A 23,928-nucleotide genomic window follows, 5' to 3' on the forward strand; every position below is an offset into this window, starting at 1 on the left:
GAGTAAAGCTTGTCTGGAGAAAAACAGAATGGCAGGACGTGGGCCTTGGTGAAGACAGCAGAATCAGGCTCAGCACAAGCCAAACAGAGTACGCTCTACTCACATTCTCGTTTATTCTTTTTCTTCCTCGTAATCTTAAGACACGCTCTAGTAGTAAAAACTGAACTCCAGTATTTCGGAAACAACCTGAAGCAACACAGCTGGGAGGAAATGAAGGGTGCAAGAGTAATAATTTCCAAGCTCAAAACCAAACATCCTTCAATCAAAGGGGCCTGGATGAAGTTTGCAAAATTAGGCTCAATGAAGATCAAAAAGAGCATGCTGTATTGATGTTTTATTTACATTTGAATTTTGCTCTTGTATTTTTCTCTTGGGGTTGGGGAAAACCAAACACGTGGACATTCCGTGGAAAATACGGCTCTGATTTTCCACTTGAAGAAGGCAGCAGAGGAGGGGAGAGAGAGGATTCTGATAAACAGATGGAGAAGAAAAGAGCAAACAACCAAACAAAAACCATAGAACAATTGCAAAAGAAACCAAGGCTCTAGGGGCACCTGGGTGGCTCAGTCGGTTGAGCGTCCGACTTCGGCTCAGGTCATGATCTTGCGGTTTGTGGGTTCGAGCCCCGCATCGGGCTCTGTGCTGACAGCTCGGAGCCTGGAGCCTGCTTTGGATTCTGTGTCTCCTTCTTTCTCTGCCCCTCCCCCACTTATGCTCTGTCTCTATCAAAAATAAATAAATGTAAAAAAAAAATTTTTTAAAGAAACCAAGGCTCCTAATCACACAAGGTTTCACAGATGATGCTGGGTCTTTAATCTCCCCCCAAATTAAATGGCAGTAATTATCTTGTCTCTGATACAAAATTACAACATCCAGAGGTAACCAACATTTACTTGACAAAACCCTGACATAGCTCTTCTTGAGAACCCCATTTTCTGGTCCCAGCATAGGGCCAAGTCCGATCCTGAGAATCCATCCGCCCGCAGCCTGCTCAGACTGCTGATATGAGCACCCACTTGGGGCAGGAGAATCCATCGGGATCCATCGGAACACTCGAAAGTAGAAGCAGAAAGGTGGCTAAATTCTTCCAGGGAGCTTGTAAACTGACTTTTAGTCAGTTTAGATTTAATTTCACCCTGCAATAGCAACAAATCCTGTCTCAGCTGGTTTGTGTGGTTCAGCTGCTTCTCAGCATTTCAAACTCCTGATGTCATGGCTGCAAAGCCAGTCTGTTCTTACAGACCGTGTCTCACCATTGCCTTTTTCCTTTTTGTGGAAATCAGGTATTCTAAGTAATATCTGTACGAGCCAATAAAAAGTGAAAAGAGGTTCTGAAAAGTGGTGCACCAGTTGGCTTTGAGTGCTTCCTTATAAAAATTCAAAACTGTTTCTGTAATCAAACTTTCTTTCTTGGTAAATTTCCTGAACAGAAGAAAGTAATTTAGTAACATTTCCTGGTGGAGGGGGGTAAGGAATGTGAGCTAGTATTTATTTCATAATTACACATTGGGTTTAACCTGAGGAGCATGTATTCTTTATGTTCATAAAAAACAGGATGCTCCTGTCACTTATCTAAGGTATTCCGTGCACATCAAGAGAAGAATGGATCCTACCTGTATTCCCCGGCTCTCTCTGCAATGGAAATTTTCAGTGGTCAGTGACAATGATGTGCCTGAAAAGAATCATATTTACCACTGCTCCTCTTTAAAATTTTGCAATCGTAGCTACACAAGGTAAGGGATGTACTTACCTCCCTCCTCTTGCACCGGCACAAGACTCCATCATAGCAGTTTCTTTGCTTGCTTTGCTGTTTGCGGGACTCCTATGTGTAACCTGATACTCTTCTCAGTGATCCAGGTAAGTGTTACCAATTAAGGGAAGATGATATAAACAATGGAACCTTTTGCCTTCCCCATACTTGAGGCTATTACCTCCTGATTCACAGCTTTAGCTTTTACAAGTACCCTCAAGTCTTTAAAAATTAAAATAAACCTGAAAGAACAGAACTCAATAAGCCCAAAGAAAATGAAAACGCTAATGCAAAAAGATATATGTACCGCATGATTAATGCAGCATTATTTACAATAGCCAAGGTATGGAAACAATCCAAATGTCCATTGATAGGTGAATGGATCAAGACGTGGTATATATATATATATATACACACACACAAATACATACAACGGAATATTACTCAGCTATAAAAAAGGAATGAGATCTTGCCATTTGCAACAACATGGATGGAAGTAGAGGATACAACACTAAATGAAATAAGTCAATCAGGGAGAGACAAATATCATATGATTTTGCTCAGATGTAGAATTTAAGAAACAAAAGAACAAAGAAAAAAAAGATAAACAAATAAAAACCAGACTCTTAAACACAGAAAACAAACTGGTGGTTGCCAGAGGAGCAATCAGTGGGGGGATGGGTAAAACAGGTAAAGGGGATTAAGAATATACGTATTGTGATGAGCAACAGAAATGTTGAATTATTATATTGTACATCTGAAACTAAAATAATGCTCTATGTTACACTTCAATTTAAAATTAAATAAATAAATAACGAAACTGAGTGCAAAATGAAAACTATTAAGGTGGATTTAAGTTAAAAATAGCCAGTTCAGAATCAACCCATTCCCACCCACCCAAACATAGAGAGATGTTGATATCCTTGCCTAGTATGGGGAAGAAAGCCAAGGAGATTTTTCTAGCTTCTACTTCATATTACAATCTTGAAAATACCAGTCAGAATGAACTTAGAAGCCATCGTGGAATTTTTCTGATAGATTTTTTTTTTAATCATCACTATTTTCACCCACATCAATTTTCAAAGTGGTCCATATAAATCGAATGTAAAAGTTTCAAGTGAAAACTTGTAGCTGGATATAATTATCCATAGGACAACTGAATTGAATCCAAATCATATGTGACAGAAAGTGATTTCACTGAGGAGCAATGAACTGGCAGTCAGGAGAACTGTGGCCACAGAGAACAACCAGCTGTTTTGCGTTTCGGTTGAGGAAATTAAGACTTACACAGACTTCACCAAAGTCTTCAGATCCACTGCTTCCTCTGACCTGAGCACCCCCTGGGAGAGGGAGAGAAGTCTAATTGCTTCTTGTTACAGGCAACCAGGAGTTTGCCTGAGGTCATAAAGGAAGCAGAAGAGCCTGGGGGAATCAGCCCTTGGAGTCCTTGGCGAAGGGCTCTTTCCTCCAGTGTATGGCCAGCTCGTCCTATTCTCTCCAACAGAGAGCAGTGGACTCATACCACAAAAGAAGCGCTGGGAAGACACAGACTTAAGAACGGTTCTTCTGAGAAGCTCATGAACTCTGATGGAGCTCTAAATTGTTCAACGACCCCACGAGAGTGAAAACTCCTTGGCAATCTTGTCCAACTCAGGATTTCCAGAGAGAATTCTCTCAAAGAAGGAGAACAGACTCATGCAGTAGAAAGAAATAGCTTGTGGCTTCTACGATTGTTTTTCTTTAACAAATTTTTATCTTCCTTTTCTCATTTTTTGATTACCTACCATATACAGGCACTAAGCTATATTCTTTACATATGTATGTTTTCATGTATTTCGCACAAAATCCTACAAAGCACTTTTGACTTTCTGATTTCATAGACAACGACTTACAGAAGTGACATAATAATCATAATAAGAACTAACATTGATTAAGTGCTTATTAAGGGCTAGGCATTGTTCAAAGTAATACATATATCTTTGTTTAATTCCGCAGCGGTTTTTTGGAAGTAGACAGTGATTTTACAGATTTGGAAAAGGAGGTGCAAAGAGGTTAAGTAACTTGCCCAAGGTCATGGGCTTGAGTCTGTGTCTTTGTGACTACAACCTAGTTTGACCTATGCACTTAACAACTGTTATACATCACAACAAAATCTTACATTCCTTGCAATTGCTTCACTAACCACCCCTCCCCCGGGGTCTTTTTCTTACAGCAAGCAAACCCTTAACAATTTTCTTTATGGTTCCCGACAGCAATTGACGATTGTCACCCGAGTTAGCGTTTCACTGGAGGCAACGTTCTCTCAAAGAAGTAGCTGTGACTTTAAGAGCAGATAATGAGTGCAGAGCAGCTGTCTCCCAGCATCTTAGTGCTCCAACTCCTATCGCTTGGAGCACAATTTAAAGACCTCAAGGCAAATAGGCCTCCTCGAAATTCCAGTCTATTACATCAATAAAGTATGTGTTGATTCTGTTTATAACATTCTGCTTCCTCCACTTTGCAGTTTTTTCTACAATATAATCTAAATCACAGAATGTATGGTTTAGCAGAAACTTGAGAAATCAAAAAGTCCATATCCTTCAGTTTCTTTATTTATTTTATTTGCTTTTTTTTTTTAATAACCTCCTTTTGGGGTGCCTGGGTGGCTCAGTCAGTTAAGCATCTGACTTTGGCTCAGGTCATGATCTCGAGGTTCGTGAGTTCAAGCCTCACGTCAGGCTCTCTGCTATCAGCACAAAGCCCACTTCAGATCCTCTGTCCCCTTCTCTCTCTGCACCTCCCCCGCTCACGCTCTCTCTCAAAAATAAGCATTTTTTTCAAAGAAAGAACATAACCTCCTTCCATTAATATAAAAGATGTATTAACTAAAGGATAAAAACGCAGAAATACAAAGAAAAGGAAAAAATTCACTTTCCCAACACCCAAAGAAAACATCCTTAGCTTTTCAAATATATGTCTATATACATATAATTTTTAAACTTAATTCAAATCATACTCTAAAAAGCGTGGCCCATCCTTTCCTATTAACATAACATTCTAGTCTAAGCATTTTCCATATTATTAAACATTCCTTGTGATCTTACTTTTCATCTGTGCACCATATCCAGGCCATGGATATACTATGATTTCTACCGTCATTCCACTGTTATGCTGAAGAAGTTACCATGTCAGTAGGTTGTGATGAAAAATCCTTAATTACAAATTCATTTATTTTTCTGGTTCTTTCCTTTTGATAGTTTTCTAGTAGTGGAATTAAAAGCTCAAAGGGTGTAAATGTATTTTGAAGTTCCTGATGTGCATGCTTCCTAGAAAGATGGTGTTAATCTGATACCCTTACCAGTCTTGCCCACAGTCCATTTCATCCCTTTAATCTGTGCTCGCCTCCCAAGTGAAATGTGGGATCCTGTCACTATGTAACTTGCATTCCTTTGCTTACTTGAGATTTTGCTTTTTATTTCTTTCTTTTTAATGTCCACTAACCAGTTGGATGTTCTCTTCTCGGAGCCCCTTCGTTTTACAGAAGAAAGAAAGTCCCGTGGCAGAAGTGACTTTACCAATGTTGAAATAAATTTCTAGGCACGAGATGGAGCCTCTGCTGCCCAGGATGCCACATCAGCAAACCGAAACTTAGAGAATTTTTGCATCCCTGTAAATGCTCTGCTTGACCAGAAACGCAGTATAGTCAGTCACCCCAACCCCCAAAGGCCGAGCCAATTCTGAGCCTTCACCCTAATTGAGGCGGACTACGTGGCCCAGGCAATCAGATATTTTCTAAGTGTTTCTTCTTGTTCTTTATTCTTTATCCGATAAAAGCGTCTTGCCTTCTGCCCCATTTTGCAGTTCTCTGAAAGAAGACTGTCCACCTCATAGTGAGTTAAATAAAGCTCATTTCCTATCACCTAAACTGTCTCCTTTCATCAGTTTTCAACGCCAAGGTTACACAGGTATCTGGATGGAGACCAAGCCTGGATTGGAATCTTCATGCTAACATCCAGACCACAGCAATGTCCACTATCCCATGCAGCTCGCTTAAATCACAGATGCTCAGTCCAGAAATATCCCTTTCAGTACTTTCTTCCCAGAACTCAGCACACCCTGACAGACTCCCAGAACTGTGCAGAGAAAGCCTTCCCTCAGGCTATGCTGTCAAGACCAAGGTTGCAAAGATAGATCTTTGACTACCACACAAACTCATTAGGTTTCCATTCTCAGATTTTTCAACAGTTCACTGTCTACCCCACCAATAAAGGCCACATTTGCAAACTGTGTTTCTCAAAATACACATTTTGGAGATGTTAAAAGTTTTTCACAAAAAAAATCTTCTATATCCAAATATATCTGAAGCACAGAATGCTAAAGTGTGTGTGTGTGTGTGTGTGTGTGTGTGTGTGTGTGTGTGTGTTTTAAGATTCACAATGTAATATGAACATATCAGAGGCTCTAAGAAGTCCTGAGGGGAGAGAAAAAAAAACTTCAAGCACAAAGTCTGCAAACATAGAAAACCCTCCCTGCCCCCATACAAAACCCAGGTTCTTTAAGAAATCACTCAAGAAACACTAGGCTAGAGAATTAAAAGGACTGAAATATAGAATGGCCACATGGTATCTCCAAAATTTCTGGTCATACCCGATAAATCCATACTTAATGAATCTACATCAGAAATCCAAATTCCAGGCCACTCTTTGGAAACCAGACATCTGGCCTTTCTCTACAAAGACCTTCCACTAAAACTACCTTCAAAGCTAGAGAAAATGGATGGCAGAGGGAAAAGGTTTTGTGCTCTTGATTTACAGTTGTTTTTAATGACTATTGAAGTTTCTTAAACCATCAAAGGCACTTCCTTGAAGACTAGGAAGTGGCCATAATTTACATTCACTTTGCTTTTAGCCAGAGGGCTGTATCATGCAAATTTTCACAACAGCTTGTTTTAATTGAATAACTTAAACACATTCACTGTGGTTGACTATACCTGTTCCTCACCTGGGATTAACCAGTATACCCACCCAAACTCACTCCTAGGACCTTCTCAACCTGAGTGCACAGGACTGAAATTGGTTTTTCTCTTCCTGAGTGAATTCTGGATCTTCTAATTCACAATGAACCACCCAGTTGTGCAAAAGTAAGATTCTTTTTTTTTTTTTTTTAAATGTTTATTTATTTTAATGTTAATTTATTTTTGAGAGAGGGAAAGAGATAGAGTACAAGTGGGGGGGGGGGGGGAGGGGCGGAGAAGAGCCAGAGACACAGAATCCAAAGCAGTCTTCAGGCTCTGAGCTGTCAGCACAGAGCTGGACATGGGGCTCTCATTCACAAACTGTGAGATCATGACCTGAGCTGAAGTCAGACGTTTATCTGACTGAGCCACCCAGGTGCTCCTAATGTTTATTTATTTTTGAGACAGACAGAGACAGAGGGAGGGATAGAGAGAGAGAGAGAGGGAGACACAGAATCAAGAGCAGGCTCCAGGCTCTAGGCTGACAGCACAGAGCCTGATACGGGGCTGGAACCATGAACCGTGAGATCATGACTTGAGCTGAAGTCGGACGCTTAACCGGCTGAGCCACCCAGGCGCCCCCCAAAAGTAAGATTCTGTTTAAATTCACATTTAGTCACGTTCAGAAGTCATCTTCTGAGAACAATTCCCTTTTTAAAAATACATCCTGGTTCTCTGTTTCAATAGGACAAATTCATTTCTTCATTCATAGTACAAGCAATTGTCCAATACCCAGTTTGTGACAAGGGCTAAACTAAGGATTACAAAGACAAAAAAAAAAAAAACCAAAAAACAAAACTCTTGCTCTTTGAGAGTTTATAGTGTAGTAGAGAGAGACAGACATATAAATTATGAATTCAAAAAGAATGGTAAATGCTATAATGGTGGCTTGCATTGTGTGCTACAGGAATAAATAGGAGGGTGGCATTTGGGACTGGGGCTAGGGGAGGTCTACAAAGGGAGGGAGCTAAATTAGAAAGAACAATTAGGACTTAGAAAGGTGAAAGGGGCATGTTGGAAGATGAAGAGAAAGAATGTGGCGCGGTCAAAGAACCACCAAGTAGATGTTATGTCGGAAACACGGTTGTATAAATGAATGGAGAGGCAACAGACACCTAACACTTAACTGAGATATAACCCCTACCTTTGAGAAACGGAGGTCTGCAGGAGAGAGATTTATAATCAAGTACTTTACCCTACAAAATGATATTGCTACAATAGCGTGTGAGCAAAATGCTCTCATGAGTTTATCAAACACAGCAGGTTACACTTAAAGAACTTGTACTATTCGAGATGAAATACTTCATCATGAAAAGGATTGCCCAGGCATTCAGAAAATGACTACCCAGCATCGCTCCTTGCGCTGTACTACAATAACCTTGATCATCCTCTCTGCGTGCCATTGCTAATGATAAAATCCAAACTCACGGATGTCTGGTGCACAAAAGAGGCCAACTATCACAAATAGTCTTGTTAAAAGATCTGCTGAAATGGAAATGTTTTCGATGACCTCAGAAACTAGGTGATGAGTGATAAAAAAAAGATGTAATGTCGTTTGAGCCTAACTCCCACTACATCAAAAGTCATAGACTTCTAGGGTTGGAAGGAGCTTCTCCTTCCAAATTTTACTTGCCAACATGATCACCATCAAGTGTTAGGCATTAACTTGGCATCTGACACTGTTTCAGTGGATCTAATTTTCACAACCAACTATGGAGCAGATTCTATTCTAAGGATTCTGATTCTAAGGAAACAGATAAGTAATTTGTCCAAGGCAAATGCTAATAAATGATTGAGCTGGCATTCCAAACCCAGCAGACAGGCTCCAAAGCCCATGTTCCTGATATACATAGATCCAGGCAGCTCGAAGACCCAGACACTGGTTCGAGAGTACTTTCCCTGGGAGGGGGCCTTCCAGCATGTGGGCAAAACCTTCAATCAGGACAAGGTCTTCAAGTGAACATCTCTTGCCATCGCCTAGCTACCTGCACCCGTCCTTCTGGGAGATGGGGGTCATTACAAGAAAATGAACGTGCAATTCTTAAAACCAACAAATAATTAAACTTCACAGGACTCTAATGAGTCTTTCCTTTCTTCTCTGCTGAGGATCTTGGCACGATTTGCATGTTAAGCCATGATCTATATATCACTTTTTTTTTTTTTTTACAAATATTTGGGTTTTTTTTCACACATATTTGTTTTTTGTAAATGTGTAAATATAGGACAAGAGAAGGAGGAGGAGGAAGGGGGCAGGGAGGGCTTAATGCTTTGCTCTAGGATTACAGCTGAAACGAAAGGAAATGCAACAGTGATAACCACAGAAGCCAAACTATAAGTCAGATCCAGATTTCTCCTAGTTCCACTTCTTCCTTGAACAAGGTCCGTATTCTTCCTTTGCCTGTTTCCTCACCTATACAATAATTGATACCTTTCAGGGTCATTAAAATAGTTAAATATGGTAACGTATGTAAATGTATTATGGCCCAACCAAAGCCCCCAGTCACATGCGCACACACACACACGTGCACGCACACACACACAGAGCAAGGCTCAAAGAAACTCAGTCCCCTTTCTTACCCTTTCTGCCCCAGGCCAACCAGAGTTTTTTTCTAAAACTTATTGAAAAAATTACCACTGTAATGGGTACAGGTCATTAAACATACATCAACACCCATAGAATGTACAACATCGCAAGTGAACCCTAATGAAACTATGGGCTTTAGATAATCATAATTGGTTCATCAATTGTTAACAACTACACCATGATAATACAAAGTGTTAACGACTGGAGAAACCTAGGGGGTGGGGTGTATGTGAGAACCTTGTTCAATTTTTCTATAAATCGAAATCAGCTCAGAAACTAGAGTTCATTAATTAAAAAACATTATTAGAGGCGCCTTGGTGGCTCAGTCAGTTAAGTGACCGACTTTGGCTCAGATCATGATCTTGCACCTCCTGGGTTCCAGCCCTGCATTGGGCTCTCTGCTGTCAGAGCAGAACCCACTTCAGATCCTCTGTCTCCCTCTCTCTCTGCCTCTCTCCCACTCGCGTGTGCATGCTCACTCCCTCCCTCTCAAAAATAATAAATAAACAGTAAAACAATTACTAGTTGAGCTATCCTTTGACATGTTCCATGATTAGGTTGAATCGACTCTCCAGTAACACCCAACAGGTCTAGAAATTTTTCTATAGAGCAGGGCAGGGCTCTTCACAATGAAAAACCAGCAAGGCAAACCACAGTGACTTCTTGCTCATCTCACCTCCTGGTGTTCAAGACTGAGCGTGATTCTCTCCATGCTGTAGAGCTCTGTCCTCCCTGACCTGCATACATCCAGCTACTCAAGCGCCATCAGGTCTTGCTGGCCACAGGACACTCCCACACTGGCGCCCCACCTATGAGCCCAGTGCTAGTATTAGTTCTCCAACACATGCATGAGTCCCTAACGCGTCTGTGTTCTGCTGAGCTTAATTGCGTTAAGAAGAGTAGAAAGTTAATCTGCTTACTTTGGCAGACTTTGGGGTGGGCTTTGGTGAGTGGGAGGGTGGGAGAGTGCTCTCAGACAGTGAGAGTAAAAAAGCTTCCGTACTAGTCCAAAACCAAAGTCTCCATGAACATCACGGGCTGCAAACAAAGTATCTGAACGTCTGATTAGATGACTTATTGCTGAATACATGGTGCAAACGAACACAGCACTGCGGAAGAATGGCATCGTATAACAATTACCAAGCCACATCAAGTCAGGGAGACGTTTCAAAAGACACAAATATGGGGCAAACAAGGCTCTTGGCTAAAATACTTTCTTGGAGTCTCCAAGACACAAATAGACTAATGTTTAAAAGTCGGCTTGCAAATCATTTGTCTAGAACCTATTTACCAGAGGCACCGTGTCCAGACTAGTAGACAAATGCGGTTCACACCGTGATGTCCCGGAGCACTACATAAACTCCTCACGGTGGAAGATATTTCTGGGGAAATCACACTAACACACCTGCCCTTTGAAGTGTTGGCCAAAGGAGTTGAGACTCGCTTATTTGATTCTTCTCAGTTTAGTACGCCAAAGTCCAGGGCACTATCTGTGTTGTAACCATGCTCCAGGGGTCCCAGTGGTGCTGTTTTCACTGACCACAAAGTAAATGGGGCCCCCGGAGCTACGCAGTGTGGTGGTTGACCCCGATGTCTCCTGAGTTCTGAGGGAAAGTACTGGCTACAAAAGAGACTTCCTTCTCATGGCTTTAGCCAAATTTCACTGCTGGAAGGAGGCAAACAGCCTTTGTGAGGGCTGACGATGGTCTTCATCACTGACAACGTTCCAGAAACACACCAAGGTGAAAGAGTTGCCCTAATGTCTCTCCTAAACCAGCGGGGTCCCATTTCTGGCTTCACATCAAGATCGCTCATGCATCATCTCCAATCTCAGATTTAACTCATCTGGGTGGGGTCCAGCCATCTGAAATCAAAAGGTCTCTGGTGATTCTAATGAGCAACCAGGATTGAGAATCACTGCTGTAAACAACTACACGTGATTTTCTTCTCCTATGAGTAGAAGAGGTAAAGGGCGCTTTAGTGCCCAAGGACTGAAGGTAGGTCCTTTGGCATGTCTGAAAACCATCAGGGTGGAGTGGGGTGGTGGGAAGAGGGCTGGAGTGCCACCTAGAAGACCAGCACCTGGAAGAGGCTGAAGGCAAGATCCAGTTTGAAGGTGACTGGGGACCAATGGGGAAGAAGAGAGGGAGACAGGATGGCCCCAGACAGGGAAGAAATGAAGGAACCTTTCCCAACAGCCCAACTGGGAGACCATTCCTAGGAAGCTAGTCACATGCATGAGAAGTATAGACATGAGGCAGTGGTTTCCCGAATTAGCAAACTCCTTAGAAAGGAAACAGTCTAAAATAAAAGAAATTAACATAAAGTTGAACCAGTAAGATTTTGTGCTAGGACTAGTTTCCATTGCATTCCAACTTTTCCCTTGCTGTGAGTCTTTAAAGACACAGTGAAATACATGTATTGCGATAATACATTTTCTTACCCACAAGGCTAATATTTATCCACGATTTTTTTCCCCCACGGTATATTTCATATTGTGATAGAAACAATTCTTTGGCTTTAGGCAGGAAGTAATAGGTCTCCCTAAAATCATTACCTGCAAAGTCATTATCGATCAGGTGAGAAGGGAATTCGAGGCTATCTGGTTAATCATCTGCCGCAAAGCACAAACATTCAGACCTTCTGGTCTGTAAATTAAAAATGTCTCACGTGACTCCAAAGACTAATTCCCTTTTGTGTTCCTAATGTACCAGTTTCTTCTTGTCAGTGCTTCCGTAAAACAATGGCCATTATTTCATGCCTCCTACAATATTTACTAACACAGTTGTGAACCTTGACCTTGTCTGCTGAAGCCCATCTCACTATCTCCAGCCTTCTGGTTAGGATAAACAATTTGGCTTTTTCTACTCAGTAAGAAAACACAAAGATCAATCCTTTGAAGGAAATAGAGCCTTTTTTCTTTTTATATACAGAAAAAGCCAGATAATACTGCACGTTTACCTCATATTCTTCAGCTCACACACCTCTTTGTAGGCAGACCTCAAGTAAGCCTTTGAACTAAGGATAAGCCCTTGACCAAACCATTCACTCTTTGAACAACTTAGTGTTTCAAGAAAAACCTCAACATACAGAATAAATGTTACATAAACCTTCTCAGACTTGCTGGCACCATCTGTACAGGGCGAATCCATAATATCGATTTCACAAGGTTGTTGTAAAGATTGCATTTGCTGTTGTCGTTCTTTTTTTTAATGACATTTATTCTGAGAGAGAAAGTGGGGAAGGGGCAGAGAAAGAGGGAGAGTGAGAATCCCAAGCAGGCTCTGCACTGTCAGCATGAAGCCCAGCGCAGGATTTGAACCCACGAACCGCAAGGTCACGCCCTGAGCTGAAATCGAGAGTCAGACGCTTAACCGACTGAGCCACCCAGGCGCCCTGTCGTTGTTGTTAACAAATTCAACTGCCCTCACATCATGGGCACGTGTGCTCCGTACCATGGCATTGTCTTAAAGTCTTCAGTCTTGGTCTTCGAAAGTCTGAAAAGTCTAGGTCTTAAAAGTTTGAAGTCTTCGATCTTCAGGTTCTGCCTGCTGCGCGACACCATACGATCTCCGAATACATCTCTATTAGCTCGAGTGGCTGTCATCATTTGCCACATCAGTGGGGGAATGGATGCACAAGGACCTGCGTCTTCCTACCAATGAATCCCATAGCCTGTGATTCCCATGCACTACACGGAGCCTAGCACCGGAGTGACTTCTAAAGCTCCAGCCCAGGAAATGTCTCTTTCTCGGGGAGTAAATAAAGACCGGTAGTTCCCAGTAAAGCAATCCAGCAACAGTCAACGTACGAGGCCTCATAGCATCTGGAGTGCAAAATGGTACACACAGCATGTTTCCCCCTCCTAACCTGAAGCATTAAATTGGCACTACGCAGCCTTTTTAGCCCGATGAGAAAAATAAGGTGGGTTCCATCTAGAAGTTTTGAAAGCGCCAAGCTAGTCCTGCCTAAGGAAATTTCCTTGTCACCTCACCCTGAGGCCATGCTCTAAATCCAGAGTGCATTACAAATGGATTTCTCAGGGTGATCAAACCACAGGTTTGGTCTTCTTTCTTTCTGCTGTTGTTATGTCTTCAGAATTTGGAAGATCTCCTCCTCCTCCAGGAGGAGACCTTGATTGACGCGGTGGCATAAGGTTTATGGGGTGAATTTGGTTCCCCCAAATTCATATATTTAAGTCCTAGCCCCCAGTACCTCAGAAGGTGACTGTATGTAGAGACCGAGCCTTTAAAAAAATTTTTTTTTCTTTTTAATGTTTATTTATTTTTGAGACAAGGCGAGAGACAGAGTGCAAGCAGTGGAGGGGCAGACAGAGGGAGACACAGAATCTGAAGCGGGCTGTCAGCAGAGCCCGAAGCGGGGCTTGAACTCATGAACCATGAGATCATGACCTGAGCCGAAGATGGACGCTTAACCGACTGAGCCACTCAGGCACCCCTAGAGATAGAGCCTTTAAAGAGGCATTTAAGTTGGGGCGTCTGGATGGCTCAGTAGTTGAACATCCGACTCCGGCTCAGGTCATGATCTCATGGTTCGTGAGTTCGAGCCCCATAGCAGGTAGCTGCTGTCAGCCTGTCAGCACAGAGCCCACTTTGGATCCTCTGTCCTCCTCTTTTGCCCTTCCCCCACTTGTGCTCTCCCAAAAATAAAAGAGGCAATTAAGTTAAAATGAGGTCATTATGGTAGACCTTAATCCAATATAAGTAGTGTCCTTATAAAAATGAAAATTTAGAGGACACAGAAGGGTACAGAGGGAAGACCATGTGAAGACACAGGGAGAAGATAACCTTCTACAAACCAAGGAGAGAGGTCTCAGGAGGAATCAACCCTGCTGACACCTTGATCTTGGACTTCTAGCCTCTAGAATTGTGAGAAAATAAATTTCTGTTGTTTAGGCCACCAAGTTTGTAGTCTATTGTTATGACAGCGTTTGCAAATTAATACATAGAGTAAACAAGAGTTGAAGAGGCTATAAAAACCAACGTGAAAGACCAGTCCTACGGCCCCTCAACTCCTGTTCCTTTCCTACTGATTATTCACCCTCCAGTGACCTCTTAACCACCAATCAGTACCTCCAGCAGCAGCTACTTTTAATTGTTTCAAGAATTCTAAGAGCTTAAGGTGCCAACCATTTTGCAACATTTGAGCAAAATCATTTTTATAAAATGCTGTGGTGTTTCCTTCTGATCTACTGTATGAAAGTCCGTGGATCTTAGCAGGGGCCACAGTTGAGGAGGAGATCAAAGTTCCTGAGCCATGACGTGTGGCTAGCAGGAGTCTGATTTTTTTTCGGATGAGGCAACTATCGCAAAAAAAGAAGAAAGTAAGGAGAGTGCAAGGAGAGGAAAGGAAGAGAAAAGGCTATTGGGTCTGGAATTTGCAATGAACTGCGGGTGCCCTGGAACACCCAGTCACCACACCACGACTATGTCCTGCATATTAAATGACAATGACTTTATGTGAAAAACTGTTATTTTATATTTTGGAAATGAGCTAGAGATTTAGCCCATACTTGGTAGAAATCAGTTCTTCAGGGGCATTTGCCCTTTTGATCCCCATCCTTGTTTGCTTTTTGTTTTCATTATTACTTTGATAAATTGGCTTTGATCGGCAGACCAGCAGCCCTCCCCGTGGAAGAAACCAAGCCTGAAACAGAGAGGCTCCCACACCAGTGAGACTTGAGGACACGGTGACCTTAGATTTGAAGGCTGGTCCCTTCGCCTCCTGGTGACATCATCTAGGCCAAATTAAGCTCTCTTAGCCTCAGTTTCCTTACCAGTAACAAGGGGTTGAAACACCAACGCGTAGTTGTGTTGTGCGAATCAAATGAAAAAAAACCTGTGTGGCCATCTAGCACAGTGTGTGTGCTCAATAAATGTTAGTGTTCTCACAACGACTAGTGCTGTGACTATTACTCCTACTACTCATCAGACATTTTCTTTTCCCCTTTCCCATCCTATGCTTCATATGGACCAACCAGCCTACCTCCTTGAAAAGTTGTCTCCATCCACCCCTGACCATCTTGCATTCCCCAAGAGGACAGCTTGATGTTGACTGCCACCAGTCCACTGAAATAGCTCCCAGAGGCTGCCAGTGACTTGCTAATTGATAGATCAACTTAAATGTTTCTCCAGTGATCCTCTCTGGCCTTAACAGCACCCAGCAGTGCCCTCCGCCCACACTTTCTGCAAAATTGCCTCTCGGCTGGGCTATGTAACGCAATGTACTCCCGGTTCTCTTTCTCTCCCAAACCACTGCTTCCTTCTCTTTTATTTGTTCTTCCTTTGCTTTCTATTGTCTTTTTTTTTTTTATCTTCTCTGGGCCATGTTGCACTGCTAAAAATGTGGCACTTCTGAAAACTGTGACCTCAGCTGGCTTCTCACAACACATCCATTTCCACAGCCTTTGGCTAACACCTCTAGGCTTATGTATTCCCAAACCACAGCCCTACCCTCTCCCATAGCTTCTAGTTGCACACTTACAAGGACCTGCTGGACCCTTCCCATCTCTGTTCTCCTGTTCATGTCTGCCCCTTGCTTGGAATGTCTTTGTTTCCATCCTTATTAAAATCCCTATGTATTGAGACCTCGTGAAATGCTTCCTTCAAGATGCCTTAAGACATGATCGTTCCATTTGGAAGACTTCCTTCCTGCTAATGGAGAAGAATCACATTTTATTTAAACCTGTCACCGGGCCTACCTGTTGGCGTAGCTGTTTATCTATGTGTTTAGAAGGAAGGAGAAGAAAACTGTGTATTGCAAGTGATATGCATTCAACACATGTATCAATAAATGAAATCAGAAGATAGAATTGAACTGTGCCTTCAGCATTCTTGTCAAAACAAGAACACCAGCATACATTGACATCTTTGAGCTCTTCTCATGTAAACTTGAACACTCCTATGAGTCTGGGTTATGGAGATATTGTGCCTAGGTTACTCTCTAAAAAGAAAAAAAAAAAGGCGGGGCGCCTGGGTGGCTCAGTCGGTTGAGAATCCAACTTCAGCTCAGGTCATGATCTTGCAAGTTCGTGAGTTCGAGCCCCATGTTGGGCTCTGTGCTGACAGCTCGGAGCCTGGAGCCCGCTTCAGATTCTGTGTCTCCTTCTCCCTCTGCCCCTCCCCTGCTTGAGCTCTGTCTCTCCCTCTCTCTTGAAGATAAATAAACATTTAAAAAAAAATTTTTAAGAAAAAAAAAGAGATTGGGGCACCCTTTCTCTTATGAGAAACATCTTGCTTGAGTGGTGCCCATAGCTCCATTCCTCTGATTAAATAATTTTCCAAATTCCTAAACAAAGATATAGGAGACAAGCTTATCCAGTTCACAGACAGTGCAAATCCCAAAAAAGTTGACTGTTCTCACTGAGGGCACAATCAAAACCCACGGTCTCAATAATCAGAGGCTAGAATTATGGACGGAAGCCAGGAAGTTCGCTTTCAGCAGCACAGATGTAAAACTCCATTCCCCCAAATCAAGTGCATTTGAATGGGAAAGAGCAGACCTCCTCTGGCAGAGATTTATGGAAAAAAAAAAAAAAAAAAGTCTGTCTCCAAACTATGTGAAAGAGGATTGACTTTATTTTCTGGTTGCAGGGTGCAGAACCAGGGACGACGGGTAGAATGGCAACCTACTTTTAGAAAGAACTTTCCTTCAGAGTTGTCCAATAATGGCAAGAGCTGAGGGATTGCCAGAGAAAGGGATCCTTGTCCTAGGGAGGGGGTGAGATTCGGTGCTTTCCGAGGTCCCCTGCAACTGTGAGACTGGATTTCCCTACGTGATTGTCCTCTGCCCATCTCTCTGGCCTCTTCTCACACGATTCTCCTCCCTGCCACTGACAGGCTAGTTACCCAGTCCCTCTTCCTTGCTTAAACTCACTGGGCTGCCAACCCAGAGCCTTTATATGTTTTACCCATGATGCTCCATCTGCCATGAATGCCATCTCCCCACCTCTACCAAACTCCCTTTTGCCTGGCGAAATTCTATCCATCCTTCAGATCTCGGCCTCCCAGCCCAGTGTTATCTGCTTCCAGAGCCCTGCAATACCCTTACCGCACGCTGCACACCTGCAGGCATTTAATTGTGTATTTGCAGTCATTTCATTAAAAGTCCACGTTTTACTCTAGTCTGTAGGCTTCTTGAAGATAACAACCATGATTGTTCTGCTCACTGAAGTCCCTCCAGTCCTGGTCATCTTCTCTGGCACAAAGAAGCTCAGTAAATATTAGCTGAGTGACTCACTTATCACAATGCAAACACCGGGCCGATAAGAAAAAACTGGTGGAAGAAAGACAAAGATCTGGGGGGTGGGGGTAGGGGTGGAGGCAGGGTGAGGGGGGGGAGCACTGCATGCTTGAACGGCTGTGGCGTTCCATTTGGTGATAGTTCACAGGCTGACCGTGGTGCAATCCCAGAGTTTCAAATTCTCAAACAAACATTTCCCCAGATGTCGGACCGCCTGCTACAATGGAGCAAATTCCCCCCAGCCAAAACAATAAAATGATTTCTTTCCTTATGTATTTATCATAAACGGCTATAAAAGTCTTCACTTCTGGAGGGTCGGGAAGAAATGAAGACAGAATGATTTTTACGTCGCTCTTGCTCTCTCTGTACTAATCGCTTTGACAGTGTGGGCGCTCGTGGGTCTGTTCCATGGGTCTGTACCATCCTGGAGGAGGAATCAAGTGAGAAGTAGGCTGGGATGAGACACCCAAGGCCAGAGAAGTGGTGGGTTGAGATCTATTATGCTTAGGCAACGAAATCTGGAAGAGAGCTTGGTTTTCCATTTCTCTTTTCTCTGCACCTATAAACTGAGTGGCTTGACACGTTTGATTCCTTCCAGCCTTCACACCTGTGTTAGCCCTCTTCCAAGGAAGAAATACTCATTGAGCGCTTATCGTACATTGTGGACCATGCTAGGTGCCTTCCAAGTGCCCTTTAGCCCTTAAGAACATTCGGTAAGTGTCCATACCCTCCTTTTTTAATGTTTACCATTGAGAGAGTGCAAGTGGGGAATGGACAGAGACAGAGGGGACAGAGGATCCGATGTGGGGCTCAAACTCACGAACCGTGAGATCAAGGCCTGAACCGAGGCCGGATGGATGCTCAACCGACTGAGCCACCCAGGCGCCCCAAAGGTCATTCTTTTTTTTCTATTACACCACTCTGGGTTTTTCTCTTAATACTACCTTTTGGTTTCAGAACAATCACCAATGCTTATTGGATGAAATAGAATCATCCTACCATGTTAAAACAAAGAGGAAGATTTACAGAAAACAGAATTAAAGTGTCGTTGTTGTGTGCCACGGTGTTGTCTTCCCAAGGAAGAGAATCACTTTAACAGCAAAAACAAATCCAGGCTACAAAAGGGGTTTGATAGGACACCCCTAGCAACTTTTTAAACATTGGGATAAACTCTCGGGGCGCCTGGGTGGCGCAGTCGGTTAAGCGTCCGACTTCAGCCAGGTCACGATCTCGCGGTCTGTGAGTTCGAGCCCCGCGTCGGGCTCTGTGCTGACAGCTCAGAGCCTGGAGCCTGTTTCCGATTCTGTGTCTCCCTCTCTCTCTGCCCCTCCCCCGTTCATGCTCTGTCTCTCTCTGTCCCAAAAATAAATAAACGTTGAAAAAAAAAATTTTCTTTTAAACTCTCATCTGGCAACGACCATCCTTTCTGAAATCCTCCTAGGCTCACAATGGTTTTGGCTCATAATTTACTGAATGAGGAATTTTTGTGCTAACAGGAAATGTAGACCCTGGAATGAAAATCCCATGGCCCTCCGTGTGACCTCACGAGACAAAGTCCTGGCACATTTCTTTGAAGAAGAATTTAGGGAGCATTTGTAAGCCCTGAGCAGCTGATAACACTTGACACAATGCAGAGATGGGTGCCCAGGGATGTGGGACACCAGTAGAAGGACATGGAGTGTAGTGGGTCCTAGAGTGTTATCTGCACAGGCCTCTAAATGATAGAAAAGTTTCAAGGATAAAATTGAGAGTGAAGAGTGACATACGGTCTTAGAAGCATTTGCGTGATGCAGAAAAGGAGTATTTTTGACATCCTAAATGCAGCCCCAGAAATAGGGAGGGGTAAGAGTGACACCAAAGGCTATCTTGCCATCTCCTTTAAACCCACCAACAAGCGGCCAAGAACTTATGACGAAAATATCCCAACTCTGCAAAATCCCTGTACTCTGTCCTCCAGCGAGTAGTTTCCCATCCAAACATAGTATCTTCAGACAGCTGGAGGCTACATTTATCAGAAAAACACACGGATCACAGCTATATTTTCTTATCTTGATGGCCAAGTTTGAGAACCCTTTGGAACGTTGCAGTTATGGCAGTAAGAGAAACTATAGTAGAGACAAAATGCAGATTTCATTAGGGAGTTGTTGTTTTTTTTTTTTTTTTCCCCAGCCCTTGAAAGGTCTCTATTTGAGCCTCTCTCGCCTGGTAGCACAAAAGCTATTAAATCACTTGAATGAAAGGGTCAGGTTACTAGCTGTGCAAGTATGGAAGCGGGCAAGCCCTGTTCAGACCACCCAGCTCTCCAAAGGGTAGCAACACCAGATTCAGACAAGATAAGAGGCTGCTGTCCTATGTAACGTGGCCAGGGAAACAGCCTCTCTGGAGCGTTACAGGACCCCATTGTGAGGAACGGGCTGCACGCTCCGAAAAGGTAAAATTTGTCTAACATACTACACCGGCGGTCTTGGTTTCTTATGAGAGAAAGAAAACTTACAAGATATTTTTGAAGAATTTTAAGAGAAGCAGGAAGCCAAATCTTTGGGCCTATTTTCAAAGCAAATGTCATTCCTCCCTTACCTGTGTTTAGAAGGCAGAGACATATCCACCAATGTCAGAATATCAGAGCTGGGAAGATACTCAAATCCATTTAGTTCAACGCTTTCGTTATATTGATGGAGGGAGTGAAGGTGAGAGAGATTAGATGGCTCATCCAAGACCGGCTAGCAACAGCTAACACTCGAATCACCATGAGGACAAGGGCTGTGTTCATGCATTGATCTTTTTGGGGTCTCTGGAAAGTAGCAGGGCACCTGACACTAAGCAGGCACCCGCAAACATTTGGAGTGAGAGGGGAGGAAAAAAGGAAGGGATGCTGATGGCCACGTCCTATTTCCTTTTTACTACAAACATACAATGGCATAAAATGTCGCTGGGGAAGCGGATGGGGCTGAGTTCTCACTTTCAGATGTTGCCAAATGAGGACTTTCGCATGAATGAGGAATCACTTCCCGTTTCTCCCAATCCCTGTTGGTTGGTCTAATCTAAACTCAGTTTCCAGGAATTAGACTGCTCCTGACCAGTCCCAAGAAATAACCCAGCTCAGTTCAGCTTGAGTCAGCTTAGCCCATCCCCAGAAGCAGAGCATCCTGGGAGGCTGGTAAAGAATTAAGAAGAGGGGCGCCTGGGTGGCTCAGTCCGACCTTGGCTCAGGTCATGATCAGGTTTGTGGGTTCGAGCCCATGTTGGGCTCTCTGCTGTCAGCACAAAGCCCGCTTCAGATCTATGGTCTCCCTGTCTCTCTGCCCTTCCCCCTCTCACATGTGGATTCTCCCTCTCTCTAAAAAATAAATAAACATTAAAAAAAGAAGAAGAAGAAGAAGAAGAAGAATTAAAAAACAGCACTGGGTTGAAAGTTTCTAAGACAAACACTGCTTGGCCATGTGGGGTCAGGTCAGACCACACATCCCAACACATGGAGGCGGGGAACATGGCATGCAGGCGCCTTTGCCCAACTCCCTTCCTCACTCACGGGAACGGAAAGGCAAGGATGGAAAAAGGAGCAAGGAAACAAAGATGACGGTGGTGGGAAGGCTGGTTAAAAGCCCTGGTTTACCGGCCAAGCATGCAAAGCCATGTTGCATATAGCTTACATTCAACATCAGCTGAAACTCAAGTTTACTATTTAGCTATGAGGTTTAATATTAACCAAGTACGTGGCAAGAATTTAATTGCCAAGGACAACACAGACCAGCGCTTCTCCAAGTATGATCTCACCTACTGCAGAATCACCCAGGTGAATTCCCAGCCCCTCCCCAGGCCGAAAATCCTCTGGGGGCGTGGCCCAGGCACCTGCCTTTCAGCAAGCACCCAAGTGGCACTCTGAGCTCTGAGAATCCCTGGCGGAGAGAAAGAGCAAAGGTGGTTAACATTTTCCTAGAATCGGACTGAAGGCGCGTTTATCAAGTATTGCAGGGGACTGGGAAGCAATTCTTCAAGCTTTAACTAAAGCTAGGAATGGTGGTGTCAGTTTTCCAGAGCAGAAACCTGAGGAGCATTTGGGTCACTAGGTCTGGTCTTTGAAGCAGCCCTGAAGAGGTTAATCTCTCCAGCAAGATTCCCAGGCCATAAACTCCAACCAGCCCCGGAAATGCTCTTTTGAAGCTTTGTAATTCACACCAGGCAACAAGACTGAGCACAAGAGTTAAAAAAAAAAAAAAAAAAAAAAAAAGCAGAAAGGAAAATTAAGTGCCTGGAAAGTTATTTCTGTGACCCAGATGAAAACTACAAGAAGCTATTCACTATAGCACGAAAGTCTCTGGACCAAATCTGGGTAATGAGCAGAAAGAACTTAAAAATCAGTCCAAAACTTCAGAACAATATGATTTCTTTGCCTCTCCAACACTCCCTCTCATCCTCATAAAAATAGAAACCATGCTTTTAAAAATATATATGCAACTATAACTAAACTAAAGCAAGGTATCCCAAAATCATCTCATGCAAATTTCTATCTCTTTATACCATGAGGATATTATCTGCAGTGTTAATTTTTTCATCACTTCCCTTTGCCATTTCATTTAGCTGAGAAGAAACATTCTGATGGGGGGGTGGGGCTGGATTACAAAATTTAAAATGGTGATTTCATTGGTGAGTGCCATTGGGATGGATTCAGGAGAGAGTTATAAACCATGTTGCATAATAAAGAGAGTCCCATCTTGAGCATATGGCTTTGTAACAGTGCAAACTGCCACCTTCTGAGTTTCCATGAGAATTAAACTTTTGCAAGCCGACTCTGCATACTTCTCGCATGGTTACTGGAAGGGATTGCCACCACGCAAACAACCTCTGGGGCATTCTGCTACCAGAACATTCACAGTCAGGATGAGAGGAAGTACATAAAGCAGATACTTACAGGTAGTGGTTTTCCTTTCCAAGCTAAAAAGCTAGAAACCCTCCAACCCGAACCCCGGCGGGCGGTAAGAGTCACTGACCTGGTATTCTCTGGTTTAAAGGGTTTTGGGGGAGTGGGGGGAGAGGACAACAACCCAGGAAAGGAAAGAGCTGAAATTCCAGTCTTTCAGGTCAGCTGAGTTTGAGCTTTCTTTGTGCTAAAAATCCATGAACCCACCCCACAGGAAAATAGAGACTTGAAGTTCACATACTCACTCCACCGTCCTTGCTGGTCCTCTCCAAGGCTGCTGCTGCTGCTGCTGCTGCTGCTACGGAAACTTCCCGACTGACCAGCCTCAGGACTCCCCCTGCGAAGGGCATGATAAAGGATGCCTGCGGTGCCTGCGGGGAGCCCGACCTCCCTGGCGGAGAGCCACGGCTCTCCAGTCCCTTCTGCTGGTCGGGGCCCCGCGGGGACAAAACTGCGCTTTTGTGAATCAGGTCGCTTGCTCCTCTGCCTACCCTCTCCCCAGCGTCCCCTTCCACTATTAGTTCTGTACTAACTGCTCCGCCACTGGCTGAGCCCAAGCCGCCTCTCCCGCCCGCAGCACACAGGCACACCCGCTCACACACATGCAGCACACGCACGGACACACACACACACACACACACACACGTACCCCGTCGCCCAAAACACACCTCACCCAGGCGCACCCAGGCTGCCCACACACATCCCCACATTCATGTCCATGCACACATATTCACACACCCTCACACAGGTGTGTGTGCCTACTTACACATGTCTCACACACACACACACACACACGCTAAGACCCACCCCCACGCATACTGACACACGCACACATGCTAACACCCACCACACGCAACCTCCTACACTTTTCTCCCCGGCCCTTCAAACTCTTCAGACACTTTTTGTTTTTTCCTGAACCCCTTTTCTTCAAACAAATCCTTCGGAAAGGTTTTTATTCAAAGTCAGACAAGATGCTCAGCATTCAGAAAGGAGGAGGCAGGGGAAGGGGGGGGGGGCCTTTAACTTTTGCCACAGCCTTTAAAGAAAAAGAGGAGCTTCAGTTTTGAAGCACCACCTTAGTTCATCAGCCTACAAGGCTTTTCACGTGTTTGATTCTTTTTCAAGATTCACCAAAATTCCATTAACCTCATCTCATTTACGGAGAGTTCATGACCCCACCGATTCAGCTGTATCCCAGGTCAAGAAACGTCCCTCAGAAATTCATTTCATTAAAGCTGCCAGGGTTCCGTGGGTGGGTGGAAATTTGTTCCCTAACAACTTCATAATAAAGTGCGTTCCTGTATTTCATCTCCACCAGAAAAAAAAAAGTAATGGCATACCATCTGTCCTAACTTTTAAATTGACCATAAATAGAGACGTTGAAGTAGTATCTCTCTTTGGGGGTAATGTTTATATGGAGG

The 23,928-nt window shown here is 43.6% G+C and overlaps 1 protein-coding gene across 16 annotated transcripts in view; it reads right to left on the minus strand.

The window, feature by feature from the left end:
• The window catches only part of FREM1 (FRAS1 related extracellular matrix 1), a 165,908-nt gene extending 142,620 nt beyond the window's left edge, over positions 1–23,288 (minus strand). For 3 of the 16 annotated variants that reach the window (XM_045469933.1, XM_045469935.1, XM_045469934.1), the window contains exon 1: positions 22,749–23,288. The gene's annotated coding sequence lies outside the window, so the exon portion shown is untranslated. Of the gene's footprint in view, positions 1–10,003; positions 10,683–20,166; positions 20,717–22,498; positions 22,727–22,748 lie in introns of those variants that run through there. The other 13 variants (XM_045469926.1, XM_045469925.1, XM_045469927.1 and 10 more) reach the window with 12 other exon arrangements.
• Positions 23,289–23,928: the final 640 nt, after the last annotated feature.

This window comes from Leopardus geoffroyi, chromosome D4, assembly GCF_018350155.1.
Source record: "Leopardus geoffroyi isolate Oge1 chromosome D4, O.geoffroyi_Oge1_pat1.0, whole genome shotgun sequence".
NCBI lineage: Eukaryota > Metazoa > Chordata > Mammalia > Carnivora > Felidae > Leopardus > Leopardus geoffroyi.